Source organism: Plectropomus leopardus, chromosome 7, assembly GCF_026936395.1.
Source record: "Plectropomus leopardus strain MGB_pleo_1.0 chromosome 7, ASM2693639v1, whole genome shotgun sequence".
NCBI classification, from domain to species: Eukaryota; Metazoa; Chordata; class Actinopteri; order Perciformes; family Serranidae; genus Plectropomus; species Plectropomus leopardus.
This window is the reverse complement of record NC_142182.1, coordinates 16436528-16446586: the sequence shown is the minus strand read 5'-3', so window position 1 is coordinate 16446586 and position 10059 is coordinate 16436528.

Genomic DNA, 10059 nt, shown 5'->3' with positions numbered 1-10059 from the left:
GTTTACATTCCCCTGAGCAAATAAATCAGTCAAGTGTCATGATGTTGTGTGTTTATGTGAGGAGATGCTTATGCAGTATCCGGGAGATTAGATGCGGTAATGTTAGTTGGGATTTCTCCCTTTATTGGCTTTCATGCATCAGTCATCGGGACACCTCTGCACTCTTTCTTCCAGGTATTCCCTCTTTTTTTCCCCACTCCTTTCTTGATATGGAATCAAAAACCTAAAGCCGTCGCCTTTCCTGGCAACACATCCATGTTTCGGCAGGTAGGATTAGACCGAGGAAGGCTTGATATAATCTCGAACATCTGCTGCACATTTTCATCCAACTTTTTCCTCTGGCTGTCTTTTCTTTTGTCTTTAGCAAAGCATTTACCCATGTCAAAACTACTTAAATCCTTGAGTCAAAGCCACCCACCCACCCACACACACACACACACACACACACACACACACACACACACACACACACACAAACACACACACACACACACACACACACACACACACACACACACACACACGGGCATATCACCCCCTAAGGTGAGAGAAATCTTGCTTCTAACATATTACTGCACTTCATTAGATTTGTTCATTAAAGAAGGCTCACAAGTAATGACTTTTTTGCACCATGTGACTGCCAAATAGATTACCGTATTGATAATTGCATTAGTTTTATGATGAATATGTAAAAAGTGGAAAGGGAGAGTGGGCGTGTTTAATATCGCAGAATTAATAACATTTTATTTCATCTCAGCCTCAATTTCTCCATGCTGACGAAAGCACCTATATATATATATATATATATATATATATATATATATATATATATATATATATATATATATATATATATATATATATATATATATATATATATATATATATATATATCTACTGAAGAGATTATCAGGAACTATGTCTCTGCTGGATGAATAATATTCAGGCTGTTATCAACGCAGTTATGAGAGAAGGAAATAACAGAGAAAGATAAACAAATAAGAAAGATGTACACTCTTACATATATGCCACGAGATTTGATGGTGAAGTGTCCCTGCAGAGCAAATCCATAAGGTGATTCAGGGATCAATTCTCACCAGGCCAGAGTGGACATGGTGCTCCTTGAGCTCCACTGTAGACATTTTTATCCTGCTTTGTCATGACACATGAATTTTCCCTTCACCCTCAGCCTTTCACCACGTCTCGCTTTGCTTCCATCTCTTTACATCAATCATCCAGAGTAATGAAATATATGAGGTGCAAACTGGTTATTTAAGGATCACGTGTACCTTGTCTTTATGTGTCATTTGTTAAATCAGTTTGACTGTACAGATTCATTTATATCAGAAGCACGATGTGTTCATTTTATATATTTTGATGAAAAGATATTACAGATCCTAATGTCCCGTTGGAAACTGATATTGCGCAGAGGTCTTCCAGTTTATTTTTTCCAGTGCCCAGCAGGATGCTAGTTCAGCTGGTGTACGTTCTTCTCAGTTTTTTTCCTCGATATTTTCTGATGTTTACATCTGAAAGCCTTGACCTGGCTAGCTAACAGCTTTCTAGCTAGGAGTCAGCAGAAGGAGATTTTACAGGCTGGCGAGTTGATTTCATCAATCCAATGAGGCAGCCACACGCCACCACCGTCCAAACCCAACAACAAAAAGAACCACCAAGAGACAAAAAAACATCTGCACCTACATTATCAAAAAATGTATATTTATCTATCTATCCATATATCTATATTTAGATTTAACATCTAACATTTAGATTCAATTTTAATTTAATTTAACATTTTTATTCATCAGTGACATTGTCTTGAACATATTTTTTCATGAAATAATAGATCTGACCAAGTTCACAAATGTTGCTCTAAATGTGATTAAAAATTGACTTTTAAAATTTCACACCTCTTTTTAATTATGTTTTAGAGCTAAATGTGGAGAAATGTTGCTGTTTCTTTCAGAGTGCACAACTTTACAATCGGCGCCCCATAGACATTGCAGCCAACCCAAATGATGTCACTTGGGGACAAGGATTTGAATTTCCCTTACCAATCACTAGAGACTGATTTATCCACCTGAATAAAATGTCATTTTAAGTCTGCTCTGATGCATAGCTGTGCCAATTTGCCTTTTTGCCAGGGTTTAAGAGTGGAGCAGAGAAAAGTTAAAACAAACTAACATGTTGGGCGATATTGAGAAGACATATCAATTTCGAACATCCTTGATAGCAATGTCCTCATTGGCTCCGTTGCACCACTAGACAATGCTTGACAACAGCCTGAAAATGGCAGTAGTCCTGGCAGTGGTGCCGATTGGTTGTTTTTCATTTCAGCAGAGAAACTGCTGTATAATGTCCGATATGCCAGACGAATCTGGAGTGTAGTGGGTGGTTTCAAAGGTCAGAACATTGGCAATTTTTGACTGAGATATAATAAACCAAATTCAAGGGTTGCTTACATACTTGCCAACTTGCTTTAAAAAATCACAAGACATAAAATAGCCAATTGTGCACGCAGTTTATGGCCAGCCCCTGAATAACAAGGCCACCAGGGTGCCCCATTATTTCTCTTTTGTACTGCCGCTTTAACTTTTATTCATCTACAGATCCTCTTCTTTAATTAATTTCTTAAAAGTTCATTTTCTGATAACAGTGTTCATACTAAGTCAACCTGAATAAATCCAGTATTTCCAAACATAGGTTCAGATTCCATCTCAACCTGCACTTGCAAACACACGGAAGCTGTTTGCTTTTGTCTCAGCGACATGGCCCTGCATGGGTGCATGCAAATAGAAAACCTAAATAAGAAGCTATGACCTGCAGAACAAACTGGGGGAAAAAGCGATGAATGGAAGAGTTGTGTTGGCAGTGGGTTTGGCAAAAAACGCAGCAGCGGAGCCCTCTCACTGTGTGATGGCAGGAAAAGCTGCGGCTGTGACAGACTGAGAAGGTGTTACTGCTGCTCCTCTGCAATTTCTAAGTCTATCACTCAGAGGACGAAAATACAACCCATCCATCTGGCCTTTATGAAATGTGATTCAATTTGACTAATCTTGAATCATCTCTGACTGCCTTTCTGTGATTCTTTATGTTTGTCAAACAAAACAGGGCTGACAGAGGGCAACAAAACATCTGACTGAGGTTGGACTTGTTTCCAACGCAAATAAAGCAACATCATCTTTATACCACAACATGATATTGTTTCATGTAGTTTCAGGCATCAAAAACAAGCAGATTTACAGCATGTCACCGCATTTAGCAGAGTAATCACAGGTTCAGACTCATTACAGGACGAAATGACTTGTCAAGATAGACTTTTTCTTTCATAGTGTAGGTTCACTCAGCCTCTACCCGGCTACCAACCCCTCTGGTCCCTGAATACCCTGCAGTACATTAGCCAAAGAGCTACTATTACAGTTCCAGAGAGCAGCTACGGAGAGCTGAGTGTTACAGTAAGCCCCCACAGGTTGAATAGCACGGACTTCTCTCACCACCTCGCCAGTTCATAGCCAGCTCTCTCCAGGAGCACCAAGGTCACATTAAAATGGAGGACACAGCAGCTTCCACGTGTGTGTTAGCGCATGTGTGTGTGTGCCACTGACTACAAAGGCAAAGGAGTTAGTCATTAGCAGGGAAACAGCAAAAAAGGGGTGAGGTTTTCTCTCTCTCTCTCCCCAGCTCGCTCCTGCTTCTTCTCTCACCTCAGACGCTGCTGAGGTCTCGCCATGCTCAAACACAAATGGAAGTGTCTAATCCCCCTCGGTAAAAGAAATTCCAATAGGACAAACTTCAGATCATTCTGTGTTGCATGGAGTCAAGAGTGCCGTATTGATCTGCTCTGTCTGTGATGAATCCACAATTAGAGGCATGGCAGGCCACCGGGGAGTCTGTCCTCTGTTTGATTGAGCCTGCCCTCGTTGCCTTCACAGATATACAGTATGTTGATGAAACATTAAGCAGGACGGAGGGAGTTGGAAGTGCATGTGTGCGTGTTTGTGTTTGTGTGACAGCTGTAGCAGGCAGGAGCGATTTCTGGCATGACAGCAGCAAAGAAGCAAGGAAGGAAAAGAAGAGATGATGGAGGCGATAGACTGTCATTATGGTCACTGACATTACAGACAAGGAGGAAATGGACAAGGAGACATTCCTTGTGGCTGATGTGGTGCTACAGTAGGCGGGTTTCCATTAACCCTCAAATTGCGTAAATTGAAATTGCAAATATAAAATACCTACTACCTACTGAAAACACATTAGTTTTGAAAAAACTCCTGACTCCTGAGGTCGTATTTCAGGTGATTCGACATATTTCGTAAAAGTGCAATGGAAACACTTATTTTGGCTTTTATAGATTACATTACGCTATGGCTATGTGCTTTTCAGAAGGAACTGGCTCCCTTGGACAAAATGCAGCAGGCGCTACGGCGCTAAGAGGTGTTATTGCATCGCATAACTCTTCAAAAGTTGAGCGGATCATCCGAAGTTTTGAATCCACAATCCCTCTGTGAAATCGCGGACAATCACCTCCCAGAAATCCCTCATACATGGCTGCTCTCACGTATAAGGGGCTTTACTTTCCATTATCGCTCACATCACACGCCTACGTTGCCTTCAGTTGGAAATAATGATGGCTAGTGCGCTGACCGCAATAGAAATAAACCTGCTAATAACTGAACATCCATTGCCGTGCTTCTTGGAATGTTACCCGAGAGAAGTCGCGTAACATCACTCAGTGGAAACACAGTCGTCTCTCAATTGTGTTTTATCGACATTTCAAAAATATCTCTTCATTTTTGTGCAAATCTGTAATGGAAACCCACCTAAGTGTGAGGGGATTTGGGCAGTGGGTGCACACCACTTGGGGAAAGGAGGAGAAAGAGAGGGTGAAGATAGAGAAGAATGCCAAGAGTGGAGGAAAAATAGGAAAAAACGATGATTTTTGAGGATGTTAGGGTTATGAATTGTGGGTGAGGTGGTTGAGGGGTTCAGCCTGTAGGAATGCCAGTGTCAGAGCTCAACAGTGCAGAGAGAGAGGACGTGGTGGTGGGGGTGGCGGGGGGGCATTCTGCCAACTGGGTCTGCAGCTTAATTAACTCTAAAGCAGGCGAGCTGCGGGCTGCCCCGTCGCCTTGCATATCAACGACCTGAGCGCTTTCTAAGCACCTTAGCAGACAGGCCCTCCTTTGTGAGCCGGAGGAGTCTATTCAGTCGGGGCCGGCGGAGCCAAAGGAGCTCCTCTCCTTTCTCTCCTTCGTGTGATGGGTATGCTTGGGGTTTTTTGCTCACATAAACATTTGAATGGAGCTGAGGTTCGAGTCTGCTGAGAGCTGAGGTTTTTTGTGTCAAAACGCAAGAGAGAATCTCTTTTAGTGGGTCTGTTTGTAGCACAAAAACTGACATAAAGACTTCATTGTTTTTGGTTATGTGTGCAATAAAACTATTTGCTTCTAGTTGTCAAATCTTGAGGTTTTAGATTTTTTTTTATGTAATCAGGACAACATCAGATTAAAGCTGAATCTGAGTGTTTGCAGTTTGTTTGAGTATGATCATTTCTATGGCGATCTGTACTTATCTGAGAGAAGGTCAAACCTGTGCCTCCTCAGACAAAGCTTTATGTTCTAAAGTGCAGCAATTCAACACTAGCAGCAGCTCAACTAGCCACTGACCTCTAGTGGCCTAGGATGGGATTAATCACTGGTCTTAAATTAATTAAGCCTTTTCTAATTAAGATGAAAATGACGGTGATGGTCAAGGTGACTCTAGTTTGCCTTTTAAGGATAAAAGTGCCACGCTATCATTTAATTTACCTTGCATACAAAATTCACATACTTCAGCATTCATTTTTAATTTTAATAAGCAAAAGCATCACACTTGGCTACAGTAAGTAGTTTTGTCTTTTCTCCCTCTGTTGTTTGCATACATATCTCAGGGCTATGTGCTGATCAGTGATGAGATATTATATGATGCACTGCACACAAACACATGCACACAATCATTTAAAAACACACACCTTTCATAGAGCTGCAGTGCAGAGGTCAGGCCTGATATATTCTGCTGAGAGCTCAGCATGATCTGTGATGAGAGCAAGTGGGATTATTAAATTTGGACCTGCTGGCTCCTTCAGGCCTGTTGGCTGGCTGACCTTGAGTCGCTGGCGGCTAGCATGATGACGGACTGGGTTTGTGGTGGTTGGCCAGTCAGCAGACTTATTGACTACGTGCAGGTCTGCAGGGAGGTCTGGCCGGCTGCCTGTTTTGTTACTTTTTCACTGACTGACTGATTGGGAGGCTCATTGTTGAGCTTCTGGTTTGTTGGTAGTTGACTGACTGACTGACGAGCTCTCTGGCTGGCTGGCTGTGTAGAAGACATTCTGCTGTATGTTTCATAACGCCATCAATTCCCTGGCAGAGCTAGTTACAAAGCTAACTCTTCACACACATCTGCTATCGCAAACACACTTTTATCGCCCTGCAGAGCACCGCACGTGTCAACTGTGCAGATGGATGAACCAGTCTTTTGTTCAGTTATATCTTATTTTATCAAACATATCTCACATAGAGCCCTGCAGGCTCAGTGGTTCATTTATACTGAATGACATTATGTACATGTGTATGTTTTTTTAACTCAAGACTTTTAAAGTCTCCATAGCGTATGCAGTTTGCCAGTGTGCAAGTTGTATATATCCTTTCCTATCAAACAAATCATGAGAAAATGATTAGAAAAATTTAATTAAAACATTAAATAGAGACGTGTGACCTGTAACACTGAACCGATTCAGTTTTTACTGAATGTGTGAAAAAGGAAAATGCTGTTTTATCAAGCTAAAGCCTAAAACTCCTCTGAGTGGCATTTGCTTGAGTGTAGTGTTTTCATTTGATCTTTGTTAGTTTATCTATTTTTTACACAAGTTATTTGAGGCTGTGATGAAAAGGAAGGATGGAAGAAAATGAAATGACACTTTCATTTGATTCAGTTAGGATGAAAATCATGTCTTTGTGAAAATGAGGCTTGACATTAAGCACACATATAACCCAGCAATCATTATTGCATTTCTGACAAATGTGCACAAGAAAATGAGAAATGATTCATTTAGGGCTGCACGATATGGCCTATAACCAATATCTCGATATTTTTAGGCTATATCACGATACACGATATATATCTTGATTTTTTTTATTTCTCCTGTAAATCACGATGTAAATGTTAAATTCAACCCTTTGATGCATAAAATAACATCAGTATGATGATTCAAGTAGACCCTTCTATTGGAGTTTTTTAAATTTGCATGCAAAAAAGGGGAAAATCACAATCAAATTAAGTTTAGCAAACCTTTTATTTCAAACCAGGGTGCTGTGCTCACAAGCTTTTAACAAAAATCCTTTGACTTTTTATGTGGTGTAGGGGGAGATGTGGACATGCGGAGCTTGAGGCATTCTTCGTTTTGTAGTGGATGGCATTTCAGGTGGTGAAACAAATTCGTGGTACTGCTACCTTTGGTGGCAACGGTTTTGCGGCATATTTTGCAGATAACCGTACTTTGTTCAACGTCTTCCGTGCGAAACCCGAACCACTGCCAGATGATGGAGCCAGTGCTGTTTTTCCTCGGAACCAAGTCGTCCGTCTCCATCTTCAATTAACGTCCCTTGTAACTCGTAAACTCACTTGGGCTCTTCACTTTTTTTCGCTCTCTCCATGCTTTCTTCCTTCCTCAATTGATACACAAATACGCATGCGCGCAGGGGAGTTTTCTGGATGGGCGGGGGAGTCGGCTGCTTGCTGTGAGAAGAGCACTAGGGAGAGAGTGAACGGAGCAAAACTCCGAAGACAATTGCATGCCGACGGCTTAAAACATTTACGTGACAATTTGTACTCGATGGTCGCGATATAGTAATTTCATACATCTCACGTTGAACAAGCCGCGATATATCGAGTATATTCGATATATCGCCCACCGCTAGATTCATTTACTTTTTTAAATAGTTTATAGTATTTATAGCTTTTATGGTTTAAGTAGAATAAACATTTTGTTATACAGTTTATCATGGTCAGTCACTTTGTTTTCTTTTGGTCAGCTTATTCTTTAAGAAGATTGTGTTTTCATGGTTTTGGGTTTACAGTTTATTGTGGATTCTTCCCTCCTGTGTTCCTGTGCTGCTCTCCCTCATTTCCCATCTACACACCTGTCCTGCATCAGCCTTGTTAGTCCTTCCCTGCTCCTCAGTTTCTCTCAGCCAATCAGCTCCCTGCCTGTTCCTCTGCCTCATCACCTTATTCTCCTCACCTGAGCTTCTCCGCCCTTTTTCTCCACCTGCACTTCATCAACCGCTCAGTCAAGTTTGTATTCAAGTCCCAGCTTTCAGTTCAGTCTTTGACGCGTCCTTGATTTGTTCATGTGATATTCACTTTCTCGCCCCTCAGCGTGACCCAGTGCCTATTGTTGCACCAGAGTGATAAATACTGTAGTATTATGTGCCGTCTCAAGTTTGTTGTGTTATAATTTGAATAAACGCAAAACAATAATAATAAAGTAAGACCCGCCTTAAGGCCCTTATCATGCCTATTGATATTGTGCTTCAGTGGTGCATCCTCCCAAACAAACACACCATGAATCATATCACCAGAAACCAAAACAAGCAGTCATGAATGTGTACTATGCATATCTGTGAGTATTCACAGAACAAATAAACAAACATACTCTTCATTTCTTTCTGTGGTTTCAGGTTTGGTCAGAGATCATAGTGGAGTTTCAGTGCTGCTTCTAGTAATATGATACTGTCAGCTGCTTGTTAGATGCAGCTCTCATAGAGATAAGGAAAAGAGGCTGGACCCACAAAGACATTTATTTCTGATCGTTTCAGCTTCCGCCTTGTTTTGTGCTCTGTATTTTTACATTAGGACAATGGGCTTTGCCTAATGATGAATCTATCTCTTACAGGAAATGATTTAATTCTTTGAAAAACACTGTGACTCACACATTCTATTCTCAGGTTTCTGTTTGATCTCGTGTTTTTTTTGTTTTGTTTTGGGTTTTTTTCAAGGTCTTGCAGTTGTTGCTCATTAACCATATTTTCATGTTGTTGTTTTTTTCAACACTTAAAAGACACGTGGCAGAATGTGTGTGTGTAACCAAATCAGATCTCTATATAATATCTGTCAACATGATGCCAAACATGGCACCGCAGTGATTGTATTTTTGTCACAGTATGCAGTTAGATAAAGATATGCAAGGTGTGGAACGTTTGTATGTTGTCAGTATATCGAATTGTATAAACACTTTTGGGAGAGAAAAAATAGTGAGATTTTTATCTCCAATCATGTCAGGTGAAAATCTCACCTAATCTATTTAAAAAAACATGACTAAATCTGTCTTTTGCCATACAGCACACAAATTTGCTGCTGGGGGCTTTACATTTTGTACAACATACAAGACCCTCTGTCCTCTTCAGCCCTTGCAGTGGATAAAGAAAAAGGAAAAATTCCCCTTAAAAACCTTTAAAAGAGAAAAAAATAGCAGCTACCTTACAATATTTACAATTCATATGACAAAGTGATTCGCAGAATTTAAACATATGAAAAAGATGAATCCAGGAGGATCTCAAGTGTCTTCCTGTTGTCGCTAAACAGCTAACATAAACACAAAACAAACATAATGTACAGACCAATTTATTGATATGTTGGGGACCCACTGGCAAAATGTCACACATCTATGAGAGTATAATCCAAGCCTCTTTTATCCAGTCATATCAGTACCTCCAACACAGTCTCTTTCCAACTTTTCACACGATGCTGCGTCTCCTAAGATGTTTTAGGTATCCTGCTGCATCAGCTGTTTACACTCCAGGATGCTGCTACCATGATGTCAGTAAATGCACATGGTGGGATGAAGCCGTACGTCTTTAAGTTTACACAACATGAGCACGTGGCAACCAACACAGACCATTTGGTCAGGATTAAGCATTGGTCATGTGACTGCAGCCTTCCCAAATACATTGGTTATACGCTAATTACTGGCTTTTGATTCTGTTATGAATCAATATGTTGACTGTTTTCCATGCAGGC